Genomic DNA, 13589 nt, shown 5'->3' on the forward strand with positions numbered 1-13589 from the left:
GTTCAGCAACCCTGGGCACCCATGCCACAGCTGCTAATGTCACGCTGTAAATTAAACTTAGAAAGTGTATTAATGTGTATATATATATATATATATATATATATATATATATATATATATATATATATATATATATATATATATATATATATATATATATATCGCTGACAATTTTAAGTTACTTTGCCTACCCATGAGAAGAATGTTGCTAGCTCATCAGTCTTGTAAAAGAAAATATTTATGACTGTTTTTATGACGATGTGGAAAGAAGATTGAGTTTTTTTGCGCCAAGATGTCAAATTCTTAAGAACTTCACAGCCGCAGTGGAGTTTAAAAACTGTTTTTCTCCTGCACTGTTACATTCTTATCACTGCTGCACTTTATATTGTAATGTTATTTTATTTCAACTGCAATCTCATTGCATTGTCGTAAACTGTATTTACCTTGATACCAGCAACTGGCCTCTACCCATGAATAACACCATTTGTAAGGCAGGTTTTCTTAGTTTTTTTTTTTTTGGCCTATATTTCAGTAAAGCATGAAAAAAATTCTATTTTTTAATATCGTTGTTGGATTTTGTTTTTTTGGCATAATTTTTATTTTATTTTTTAAACAGAAACACATGTTTTATTTTTTAAAACATAGAAAAGTGCTTGTCTTTTTCATCCATTTGCTAGTTTTCATTGCTCCCTCACCCTTTTTGTCCCAGACTCCATCAATCATGCGAGCTGCAGCCGTAATTAAATATTAACTGGTGAAAACAGTCATTCCACTGTTTCAGTATGCTGTTCACTTTTCAGCTGGTTGGAGTGTGCTGCTGTGTGGATGTCACAAGAGCTGGGAGGTTTTCCTGAAGGAGAGAGGGAAGACACACCTAGTAAGTCACCTGAGTCCGTGTGTCACCTCCACAGTGCATGAGGTGTTTTCTCGGTCACATGGGCTGTTATGAGAAACATCCTTTGGTTTGTGAGTGCGTGCATGCCAAAGGGGTAATTGCAGGCTAAGTGCAAAGCCTGGACAAATTACAGAGGATCTCATAGACACGATCCATGTTCTGCCTCTGTTTCTCCTTTCCTCTCCACCCTCTTAACCTCTGCTGTTGCTTAACGAGAAACGCTCAGTCATATCAGATCATAACAAAATATGCCTGTCACGCACAAAGATAGAAACACACTCCCCTTCCTCTTAGGAAATACAAAAACCTCTTAAAAAGTGTGCATATTAAGTAATTTAGCATTCTAATGAGTCCTAACTTGTTTTTTTTGTTTGTTTTTTGCAAGCAAAATGGACATTTCTTAAAACGCTGCAGGAATTCTGCTTTGCACAATGTAGATACTCTAATGTTTTTCAACCAATGTGAGCTATTTTGCAAGATTAAGCAATAAAACACAAACCTTTCTTCAAATATTATGGAATTTTCTTGATAACTATTTCCTAAATGTCACTTATTGAATTAGTCTTGCTTTACTGAACATGCATTGCACATTGGTACACATGCATTGCTTTGCAAAACAACACATACCCCTTGCATATTTTACATCATGTCATGACAATGTGCTCTAAAATTGTGAAGTAGAAGGAAAAAAACGCGGAACATTTTTAGCAAAGAGATCTGAAAAGTGAGGTATGCATTTGTTTTCAGACTCTTTTTATTCTGATGCCTTTTAACAAAATCCTGTGTAAACAACAGCCCTCAGAACTCAGACATTCAGTGAATATAGAGACCATGTGTGTGTAATTAAATCAGCAGGTGATCTCTGAAGTCGTTGGGGCTTTTGGAGAGAAGATTAGTAAAGAAGTAAAAATAAATAAATAAATAAATAAACAGCGTCTAGAGGACCAGGAAACACACCAGAGTTGTCAAGGATACATTGTACATATGTTTGCAGTAGGATTACGTTATGAAACAATACCCGGAGCGTTAAATATCACAGAGTAATGCTTAACCCAACATCAGAAAATACAGAATACAGCTAGAAATCTTCCAGAACATCCCCATCCTGATAAACTGACAGGTTGGGCATTGATCTGTAAAGCAGCCCAGAGGCTCATGGTCGCTCTGCCGGGGCTGCAGAGATCCACAGGGAAGGTGGAAGAACCTTTTACAGGACAACTATTAGTTATGGACTCTACAAATCTGAGTGACAAGCAGATTCTTTGACCATTGTTGAATAAAAAAACAATAAGAAGTCATAGAGATGTGGAAGAAGGTGCTCTGGTCAGAGGAGAGTCTCGTTAAATTATCACTGCACATGAACCTGCTGTGACACATGGTGGTTGTAGCATCAGGCTGTGGGGACGCTTCTCTTCCTCAGGGACGACAGGGAACCTGTTCAGAAATAATAAGAAGATTAATTAAGGTTTTTCTAAAAGAAAACCCAGAAGAGAATGTAGAAGACGTGCAGGTGGTTCTCCTTCCAGCAGGGCCTGTAAACCGGCAGCCTAAAGCTACAGTGGAACAGTTTAGATCAAAGCATATTATGGGAATAGATCCTGGACTTTGACTGGGCCACTGCATGGAGAGTTATGCCCTCCATGCAACCTTTTTGTTTTTTTTATAAATCCTTTTATTGAACTGGAAATGCTGATAGGCACCAGCACCCCTCGCGACCCCATGAGGGATAAAGCCAATAAGAAAATGGATGGATGGATTTTATTGAACTGATTCTAGTGATTTAGTACACACAAAAGAACCAGCACTCCCACAAGAACTTTATACTCCCAAATCGACTAAAACAAATATGTGTGCCTTGGACAGGGGTCTGCAACCTGTAGCTCTGGAGCCACAAGTGGCTCTTAATAGCTTTGGATACAAATTATATTTTTATCATGGTATTTAAATGTAATAATGATAATAAATGCAGGTCTTAGCAGTTTTTTCTTGTAATAATTGCTTTTAGTTTTCACAACAGAATAACGCTCAAAGTGCCAATAATATTTAATTTTAAATTAAATATTATTGCCATTAAATATTATTGGCAAATGTTGGCCCTGCTGATTGCTGATATCGCAACATTTGCGGCTCTGAACAAGTTTAATTCAAGTGGACTGTAGGCAAAATGGCTCTTTAGACTGTAAAGGCTGCAGGCCCCTGGCCTAGGAGAAATGTTTTTATTGTTGAATCAGAAGTGTTTGTGTTGACCACAAGGATTAACAAATCCCCCACATCAGTCACAAATATGACATGAAATTTTGTCCTAACAATGTTTTGTGACCTTGTAAAATGGCTATTCTCTTGAAGCAATAAACTGTGATTATATACCTGATGCACCTTCACCTTTTCCTCCTTTTGGCACGTTCTTTTGATTATTGAGCCAATGTGACACATGAATTTCTCCACTGTGAGATTAATAAAGTTTATCTTATCCTATCTCTGGAAACAGGGCTGAACAAAACTTTCAGTGTCGAGATGTGCAAAAGAGGAAGATTTGTATATCGTGGAACAAGGCTAATTCTGCAAAAGTTGGTTCTACAAAGAAAACTGGGAGTGGAAATGTGAACCGCTCAAACTGAATAAAAGTTTTTGTAAGACATTGAACTACCACCTAAAATAAAAAGTAGTGATCAGCTGGTTTAGAAGTGACGATGTAAAATATCGACCCTCGTGGAAATCAAAACCCAGTGCTGCTTCATTTTGTGATGTCATGTAAGCGACGCTCTTCTTATAAAAGAACCTGCAGGATCCACCTGAGGTAACGAACCACATATGAACCATTTCAGTTAAAAGCAAAGAACACCGTGAGCTCCGGCGTTACAAAGAGGTGATTGGTTGTTTTAAAAGTGTGAGAGTGTGGACCGTTACCTTTATCTAGATAAGGACTGACTGATGGGAAATGGAGTGGGAGAAGATGAGGAGGAGGAGGAGGAGACTCCTGATGACAGGTCAGGAGGAAGAGGAAGGCAGCGAGTGGAAGTATCTTAGTGTCAGCACGCTACTGGTGTTGACAGGTTTCCTCAGGAGGGTGTTTGATAAGTGACACTGTCAGTTACTAAGTAACTTAAACTCTGTTGGGTAACAGGTTGGGGGTGCGAATCCTTTCTCAGTAGAGCCTGGTTACAGTTGTGATTGATTGCTGATATCAACAAGCACTCAGGTTTTTTTATCAGTTGGAAGTTTCCAATTTTCAACAAAAAAAAGCTTAAAAAGGGAAAATATTTTAATATATGCTGAAAACTTGATTACCGTAATAACCGTACAGCGGGCAAAATCAGTAATCAGACATATTTGCTTTTTGAACCGTGCGGAGGACAACCTTACCTCTATCCACACACTTTTAGAATCCCTGTTTTTAAAATACTTATAGTTAAGAAAAGTAGCACCCAAAAGGTTTATCAAACATATCAAGTGTTATGTAAGTTCACACATTAGATAATACGTGTGGAGATAAAAACAACTCTTCATATATCCTGAATCAAGCTCCAGAGGAAAACAGGGACAACATTTTCAATATTTTTACAAATATTTTCTTGCATTTCAGTTTAAAGATTTCGTCAGGGGTTAATGCATGAATTTGTCCTGATCGACCAAATTAACAAATAAATAGTTTCAATCACTTTTAGGTTAGTTACAAAAGGCCAAAATCTACTTGTTTCATGTAGCATGCTGTTTATTAATATTAATAATTGTAATACATTTTTGCATGCCAAGAATGCATTTACTTTCACCTTGGAATCCAAATAGAGAAAACAAACAGTATTTTTAATCAGTCACATATTTTCCCACATTTCAAATCTTTTAAATCCTTTCAACCGACGTTCTTTAAACATTTTAATATCATGTTAAAATATCTCTGCATCTGTTACAACACCACATTTGAAAGTTTGGCCAAATTTAGAGGCAATGATTTTGATTTTAATCAGCTTGTTTGATGACATAGAATAATTCATGTAACGTTTTGTTCTTCTGCCATTGCAAATGGATCATTGTTACTTTGAACAAATGCAAAAAAAACAAAACAAAAAAAAAAAATCTGTACACCTTCTTGTCTACCAACAATTACTTTAGTTGTAAAAATCTATACTGTTCCTATAATATAGATTAATTTATGACAGGGTTCCCCAAAGATACAGACTGCGATTTTTTATTTGCTCTATGTAACAAAAATATCCTAAAAGAAACTCTCTTCCCATGCCTCCCACATTGTATGTTTTCATCAGGCTGTCTTCTCCCTTCTCACTTTATTCCTGTCTTCTTCTTATAATGCAATCAAGACATGCTTGAAGACAGAGGATCGTGCATGCATCAGCAAATTGATGGAGAGATAACAATGCGGGGAAAAAATCTGGATTTAGGAACTCACTTCCTCAAAGCATCTGTTGTGGCATTCATCGTGTTGTAAAAACTGTTAAATAAGAAGACGTGTTTAGGCTTGCAAACTATGATGTGCATTCGTGTTTGATGTTCATGGTTTCACAATAAAGGCTCCTGACCGGCGAACCTCACAAGACAGATCACATCGTGAGGAAAGAAAAGTTTGTGGAAACATCTGCCAGGAAGTAAAAGCACGGCCATAAATGAGTCTTTGAATATTTGCTTCCAAATATTAAGGATCAATTCTAATGCAAATGAAAAAAAAAAAAAAAAAAAAAAAAAAAAAAACATTTTCTAAAAGGTTCTTTCTCTCCTTATTCTGGAATTTAGCAAACAGAACTAATGTTGGTGATCGAGAATGACCTGAAATAGGAAAAGATTTGTCTGATTTCACATCGGGCAGTGAGAAAGTAAGTTGTGTTTTTTTTTTTTAGTCAATGACTCGATGCGATCTGCTGGGTTTCCTTAGATAGAAAACTTTTTAACCAATCTGTTCAGATGATTTGACTGAACTGACTTTGTAAAGCGTCTTGAGATGATGCGTTGTGAATTGAAGCTATATACATAAAACCAAATTTAATTGTTATACATTTATACAGGGTGTGTAAAGATCTGTGTTTCAGTTGTAATCAGTGTCAACAAAGAGTTTCTTACTTATTCGGACAAAACTTTGCAAAACAGGATCCTAAATTGCCGCTTTGCTAACAATTGTTTCGACATTTATCGCAGATCCATGCCTTTATGTTTGAGTATATTAAATGTTCCACGTCTGTTTCTTTTGTTTATGTTTTTGTGTTTAAGGGCTTGAAAAATAATTTGTTTTATCTCTCTTGACACAAACCTACCCATCAAGTATGACTAAATTGATCTTTACATTGATTTAACTTATTTATTTAGACAAACTGTCACAGTCTGAAACGTTAATCAATGCTTTTGATGTTTAAATTAATCAGTTAAAGAGATGAATCGTCCCATCATCGTGCACAATGTGCAGCAGTCTACTAAAAACACCCACAACTCTTGCAGATTTAGCAATGATACGGGCAGATGTTCCTGAGGGTTTCAGGAGTTATTTTACCGGATCTGAAGTTCTGTCTCTTTGATCCACTCTACTAGGCCTGTTGTTGTGGTTGAAGAGAAGAACTACTAGCCGAGGTAAAATGTATTCCTATAATCTCAATGGGTGGCTTTGCTTCTAAGCGTATTAAGAACAATCTGTGTTGCTCACAGGATACAGAAATATTGCTGACCGGGCGCACAGAACCTGTGCATAAAACAGTTGCATTACTTTGTGAATCGCCGCCTTGGTTTGCAGAGAAACACAGAAGTAGATGTCTATGCATGAAATGATTCTACGTGCGTCCCCCGCTCTGATCTCTCTCCTCTCTTCAGACATTATGAAGTACGGCCAGTCTGTAAAACACGTTGCTCTTTAAAGGTATGTGCTAATAGACCCATTACGCTCACTCTTCTCCTCCCCGCCCTTTTCACACACAAAGTGCCCTCTTCCCTTCCTCCTTCCCTCGTCCTTTCTTTTCTGCTCTCCTCCTCTCTGTCCTCTCTGCGCGTCTCTAATTAGCAGTCTGTTAAACGCAGAGAGCAGCGGCCAGGAATGCCCAGACGAGCTCGTAAAAACGACTTCAAACTGCGATAGACGCCAACAAACAGGGCTAACCTGGCAGCTCGTTGGTGCAGACGGTTCGACAAAAGGAATGGCTGAGACCTTTGTAAAAAAAAAAAATTTTCTTTATCCCAACTTAAACATAGTTGATTGGATGAAACATCACAAGAACTAATTTATTTTTCCCACTTTCTTCACCTCCTCATTTCTCCCCTTTCATGTGTTCACTCTTTCAGTATCTCTCCTCCTTCCTCACATCCATCTTTGAAGTCTCTCCTTCTGCTGGTTTACCTCCCCGCTCCCCTCATGTCCTTCGGTGCAACCACACAATGACTCTTTCAGGCCGCGTGGGACGGAGGACGGAAAGAAAAAAAACGAGGGGATAGGGGAGAATAAAAAAGTGTTGAAGGGGGAACAAGAGGAGCGGGGAAGTATCAATTAAAAACAAAAAAAAGTCAGAAAAAGGGTGGGGTTAGGAGGGAGGAAGAGGCAAAGGTGAAGAGACAGAAGAAGGTGAAGAGGAGAAGAGGAATGGGTGGAGGAAGGGTAGAATGGGGTCAGGGCTGACGTTTGAGGGGGTTGATGTGGGGTCAGCATGATGAAGCAGTAATGGAAGTGTGTGTCTGTGTGTGTGTGGCGGGGAACGTAAGACGTATGGCCGGTTGACAGAGGAAAGAAAGACGAAGTCGGAATATAGCGGAAGGCAGAAAGGTAATGGACTCAGTGTGGGTGGGGAGTTCTCCGTTGGGCTTGTTAGCGTTCACTTCCATAACGACAAAATAAATAATTTCAGCCGGTTAAAAGGTCAGAAAATCACAGCCTACACATTGTGAGGACAATTTCAGGGTGCATACTGGGGTTTTTTTTTTTGCATTTTCTCAGAGGTCAGCACCATTATTTCATCAACAGTGTAAAATTATATTATTTTTATCCTTGTAGAAGTCATGTTGTGTTATGAGGTTAATGGGTGACTTGGATTTGGGAAATTAAAACTGAATGAGATTATAGAACAGCCGGGAACACGTCATCATCATCGTGGTGCGTTTTTGTCCAACGCGCTGTTAGAAAGGCAGAAAGCAATAATCTAAAGCTTTAGTAGTCGGGGGGTCAGCCACAGGTCAGTGGTAGATTGGTTCAAATCCTGACAAATGGTGATTTGATGGGCACATTGTCAGGGTGTCCTTGAGCAAAACATTGAATCTCCACATTATTCATAAATGCCAGCTTGTTAATGTTAGGGAAGATAAAAAAAAAGTATGTATACTGATTTGTAAAAGGACTCAAAACCCTAGAAAACCCTTTTAAGACTAATCTTAAAACTTTCCTTTTTGATAAAGCTTATAGTTAGAGTGGCTCATGTTACCCTGAGCTATCATTATAGTTATGCAGCTATAGGCTTAGGCTGCTGGAGGACATCAGGGTCTAATTTTCTCACTCTACTGATTTCTACTGTTCTCCAGTTTTGCATTGCATTACATTGAAATGACTGTTGTCATTTCAGCTTTTAACCTTTTGTTCTCTCTCTTTTTTCTTCATAGCAGGTACACCTGGTCTGACGTTCTGTTAACTGTGACATCATCCAGAGAAGACGGCTCACCCGCTACTACCATCTAATGTAGAACAGATTACTGGATCAATGTGTGCTTCTGTGCTTTTTTGTCTCTCTTGTTGTGTCTCTGTTCTGTCTTCTGTAACCCCAGTCAGTCGAGGCAGATGACCGTTCATACTGAGCCTGGTTCTGATGGTGGGTTTTCCTTTTCGCTAACGTGTGTTTTTTTCTTTCCACTGTCGCTTCATGCTTGCTCAGTATGAGGGTTTGCTGCAAAGCCATGTACAATGCAGACGACTCTCCCTGTAGCTCTACGCTTCCCCAGGAGTGAATGCTGCTTGTCGGGACTTTGAAGCAATCAACTGGTTTCCTTATATAGGAAATTTTTGACCAATCTGTATAATCTGACCCAATCTGTATAATATGATTGAATTTGACTTTGTAAAGTGCCTCGAGATGACATGTTTCATGAATTGGCGCTATATAAATAATATTGAATTGAATTTAATTGAATTGAAAAATTAAAAATTTTGTGTTCCCTACCACAAATATAAGTCAATTCTTTCAGGATTTTATCTCAAAGACCTGCCCAAGATAACGTCATGATTCTAATGAGGGAGGATTGATGCATCTTTGAAAATGATATTATAAATAAAAATCTGAAAGACATGGTGTACATTTGTACTAAACTCCATTTCCCTTGATACCCCAAATAAAATCCAATGCAACAACTCAGAAGTCACCTACCCAGTAAAGCGCATTAAGTTGTAAACAATATTTCGACTTTCTTATATTTCACTGAGTTGTTTGATCCACTGCGCAATCTATTATCCAGAAGGAAAACAATATGGCTCCATCATCGACTTACTAAAATGTGTCTGTCCACCTAAACCGTCGAGCCTGTTCAGGACGAGCAATCTTCTGAGAAGCAGTCTAAAAAGACATGGTGGCTCTGGAGGAGCTGCAAAGATCTACAGCTCAGGGGGGAGCGTCTGTTGGCAGGACAAGTCGAACAAATCCGGCTTTTATAGAAGATTGAAGATGATGGTTGAAAGAAAGGGTTGAAGTTATGCTTGACACACAGAGAACACGGTAAACACGTGAAAGAATGTGCACTGGTTTGATCATGAGATAATGATTTATGTTGTTTTTATCCCTGTCAGTTTTACTCCCGCATGCATTATAAAACATGGCAGCTTTGTGAATTGCGCTACACTGTCACTGTAACACTCTTGCATCACACTTGCACAACTTCTAAGGAAGTATTTTGATGTAGATTTCCTTATAATTTAGTTTTTTTTTTTTCCAGTTACAATTTTTTAGGAGATAGCAAGCAGAGTTTCATTCGACTTTGTTTTTACATAATACCATTTATTCATTCATGATTGGACGTTTTGGCCAACAATGCAATATGCAATGTGTGAGGAGAATAAACCAACATCAAACATGGCGGTGGCTGCATCGTGCTCTGGGGATGACGTTCTTCACCAGAGACACCGCAGCCGGTGAGTGTTGATGGAAACAAGGACATCATTTTCTTGGAAGAAAATTATGTGACAGTATAAAGATGACTTGGAGTGCTTATTGATCAAAGCATGATTATAACAAACCAATCAGCTGGTTAGAAAATTAGAGTTTGTGTCCAGGTTAGAACTGCAGTTTTAAAACAATTTAATAAGGTTTAATAACGTAATGTGATGATCTGAGACCACTTTACTTCTTAACAACCATAAATTTTGCTCTTTAGGAGCAAATCTTGGCAGAATGAGTCCAGCCACCAGTTCCTGACCTTCAGCTCATTTAGTTCATACAACAGGACAATGATCTGAGGAACACCAGCAGGTTCACCTTTGAAGGTCTAAATACATTGAAGGTTCTGGGGTGGCCCGGTCAAAGTATCTACTTAAATGCGTTTGAGATGCAGTGTTTTACCTGAAACACATCATTCATGCTTGGAACCCCACCATACTGGAATTAAAACCATTGTACAAAACAAAGCGGGCCTAAAACTCCCCCACAGTGCTGCAAAAGACTTACTTCAAGTTATCACAAACGCTTGGTGAGGGTGAAAATCACAGAGTTGTGAGATGTTTGTTTTGATACGTTTTTCTCTTAACATCTGAAATCATCTTCTATATATATTTGCCTGATCTTAAAATAGTTTAATGATCAGGAAAACTTCAAGTGAGACCAAGAAAGCAAAAGCAGTCTGCGCCATGGAAAATACATTTCGACAGCACTGCACATCCTCCTATGAACAAAAAAAAAAATAATCCTGTCTGCTGGGTGGAAACATGGCGATAGCTCCGTGATTTTAGCTGCAATAAGGAAACGGCTATTTCTAATGACTACACGACCGACGAGAGAGGTGGCCTCTGATTGGTTGGACTCCCTCTGAGGTGAGGTGGCAGGTCACGCAGGGGTTGCGGAGGAGCTTTGCACAGGGGGATATCAACACCTCGTCCGATATCTACTTTGCAGCTTGTGTCTGTTTGTGCGCGTGATTGATCCGTTCAACTTGGTGGCTGCGGTTATAAGGCCTGAGAGACCGGAGATAAATGTGTGCAGGCCTTTGTGTGTATGTGTGGGTCTGTGTGTGTACACCGGGGAGGGGCTGAGGAGTAAGAGGCGATCCGTCTCCCATGGCGGCAGGCTGGACGGTGGACCCTTCTACTTCTTCTAAATATTTACAGAGCACTGGCCAATCAGCGTCGAGCAGACGGCGGCCTCCGGCCTCGCCGGCAAGGAGTTTGTTGAACACGTATGTTTTAGTGTCCGCATGTCAGGCGCGTCTTTAAAATTTTTAAATTTGTATTTTTACCATGAATATTAGGCCAACTACGCGTTGTGGCACTCATCGGTATAAGGCTGTACGGTGATAAACAGGGAAACACTCACACACACACACACACACATCATAAACGGTTTCTTCACATGTACTAGCACTAGATTAACTATGTGTCTGTTATAAACACAGTAAAAATTCATTCAAACATGGGAAAACGTGTTTTCCTACGTTCACGTACAGTCGCTCACACACTCCGACTCGCAGACAGTGCATGTGTGTTTGCATGTGTGTGTGTGTGTGTGTGTGTGTGTGTCTGTGTGTGTGCAGTGAAAGTGGTCTGCCAGCCTGTTTGAGCGAACAGTAAATGAATAAAATGTGTTTGAGCCGCTGAGAGGAAGTGGTTTCCAGACCGCCTCAGCATGTTGGAAACAGCTGTTTGAGTGCACTTGAGTGTGTGTGTGTGTGTGTGTGTGTGTGTGTGTGTGTGTGTGTATCAGTTCCTGAGCAGCATGTTTTCATCCTGTGTGTGTTTTTGCTTCAATCAGTGTATCTCTTGTGTTAACTACATGCGTGTAGGTTTTTTTTCATGTGTGTGTTTGTCCCAGTTTCCGTGGACGTGCGCGTCTGTAAACGGCTGTGCGAGGGAGGTCCGTTGACCACTTGAGAGGAAACCACAGGCCAGACAGAGTTGTGTGTCATCGGGCCAACCATCGTGGAGCCAAAAATCCAGCTTCAGGGCAAAGAACACGAGTATCCAAGATAAGCCCCTCAGAAAGCTACAGGTGATGACAAAAAGCGTTTAATTTTTACTTGATGTCTTTCCAACAAGTCAAAACATGAAGTCAGACCTTTCTTTCATATATTAATCAAATTGTCACCTCTAGCCAACAGCGCTGTTGTCTTTGTACATTCTTTACTTGTTTCCAGGGCTTCTCTTACCTTCACCGCACCCTAATTTCCTTCCTCCAATTATAAATTTTCATATCAGACTCCCTGATGAAATTCTTCTCCTAATACCTGTTGATGGTCTACTATCTATGATTCTGTCCACTGCAGAATGTTTGTTGGATTAAAACTCACATCCAATATTTGGTTGAATGGACTATGGACTCCATATTGCTCATCTGTTGAGTCTGGATTTTCCCAAACAATTTAAGTGTTTTCTGCTCTTTATGATGGCGATAAAGGTAAAAGAGACAGTATTGGCTGCTGCAGCTACTGTCTGTGTCATGTGACCCGTTCTGTGCTCAGATATACCCAGCTGTCCCTAGAAAGCAAAGCTTTTACACTACTCATTAGTTTTTAACCATGTTTGATACAAAACACTACACATATGAAGCAGGGCAACAGCTTCTTTTCTGAAATTTAACAGTACGTGATTTCAAAATTCTTCACTTTTCCAGACTTAAAATTCTCGCATTTCTTTTCTGGTCTCCTGAGAAAAAACTTGTGCAACCTGGAAGTGGTTACAGTAGTCTTTAGGTTCCAGAAATCCCAATACACATTCCTGAAACTGACTTCTGTTTTTTTAGAGTGTGAAAACAGAATAGCTGAAGGTTGCCTCTGTTTTAAATCTGGCATTTTCATTTATTAAGAAATATTAGACATGTCTGCCATAGAAAATAGAACACGAAGAAAAAAATCTTGAAAATAATACATTTTCCATGCTCAGTTTTCTTTTTCACACTTATCAGACCGAGGAAATTACACAGGAACTCAACCAATCACCGAAATCTGTTACAAAATGAATAGTCAATAAGGTACAAAGAGCAGAGAGGTGGTATTGTTAGAACATGGTATTGTTGGATGTAAATTTCAGCTGACTGCGCCAGTGAGGAACTGTCTTAAGTTGAGATAAAACTATCTACATGTGTCCAGTCATATATATTTTTTGGAATAAAGTGATAAAGTATGTTTGTCAGGTGACACACTGTCAGAAAATGTTAGATTTCTTAATGCGGTTCACTCTATGTTGGAAAGCATAATGACCTGCAGTAACTCCTTTTGGCATGTGGAACAGCATTGGGGAGTAGGTTGAGTGAGAACACAGTCACAATACCAAAGTAGATTGTGTTGTACTGATGAAATGGAGAGTCTTACTTTGGTGCACATCAAAACTATCAAGATTTTAAACTCATTTTAGCATTAATTTAAACAAATATTGGGATGAAAGTAGCCCCTATCCTTAAATGCAGAAACATTTTCTGAAATAAGGTAGCGCACCGCAATTCACATCTTTTTCTGTTACAAATCAGCAAATTATTTAAAAAGTTACAAAATCTTTTAGGGGTCCAAACATCGTAAAAAAAAACAACAGTTT

The sequence above is a fragment of the Fundulus heteroclitus genome, chromosome 3, assembly GCF_011125445.2.
Source record: "Fundulus heteroclitus isolate FHET01 chromosome 3, MU-UCD_Fhet_4.1, whole genome shotgun sequence".
In the NCBI taxonomy this organism is placed as follows: domain Eukaryota; kingdom Metazoa; phylum Chordata; class Actinopteri; order Cyprinodontiformes; family Fundulidae; genus Fundulus; species Fundulus heteroclitus.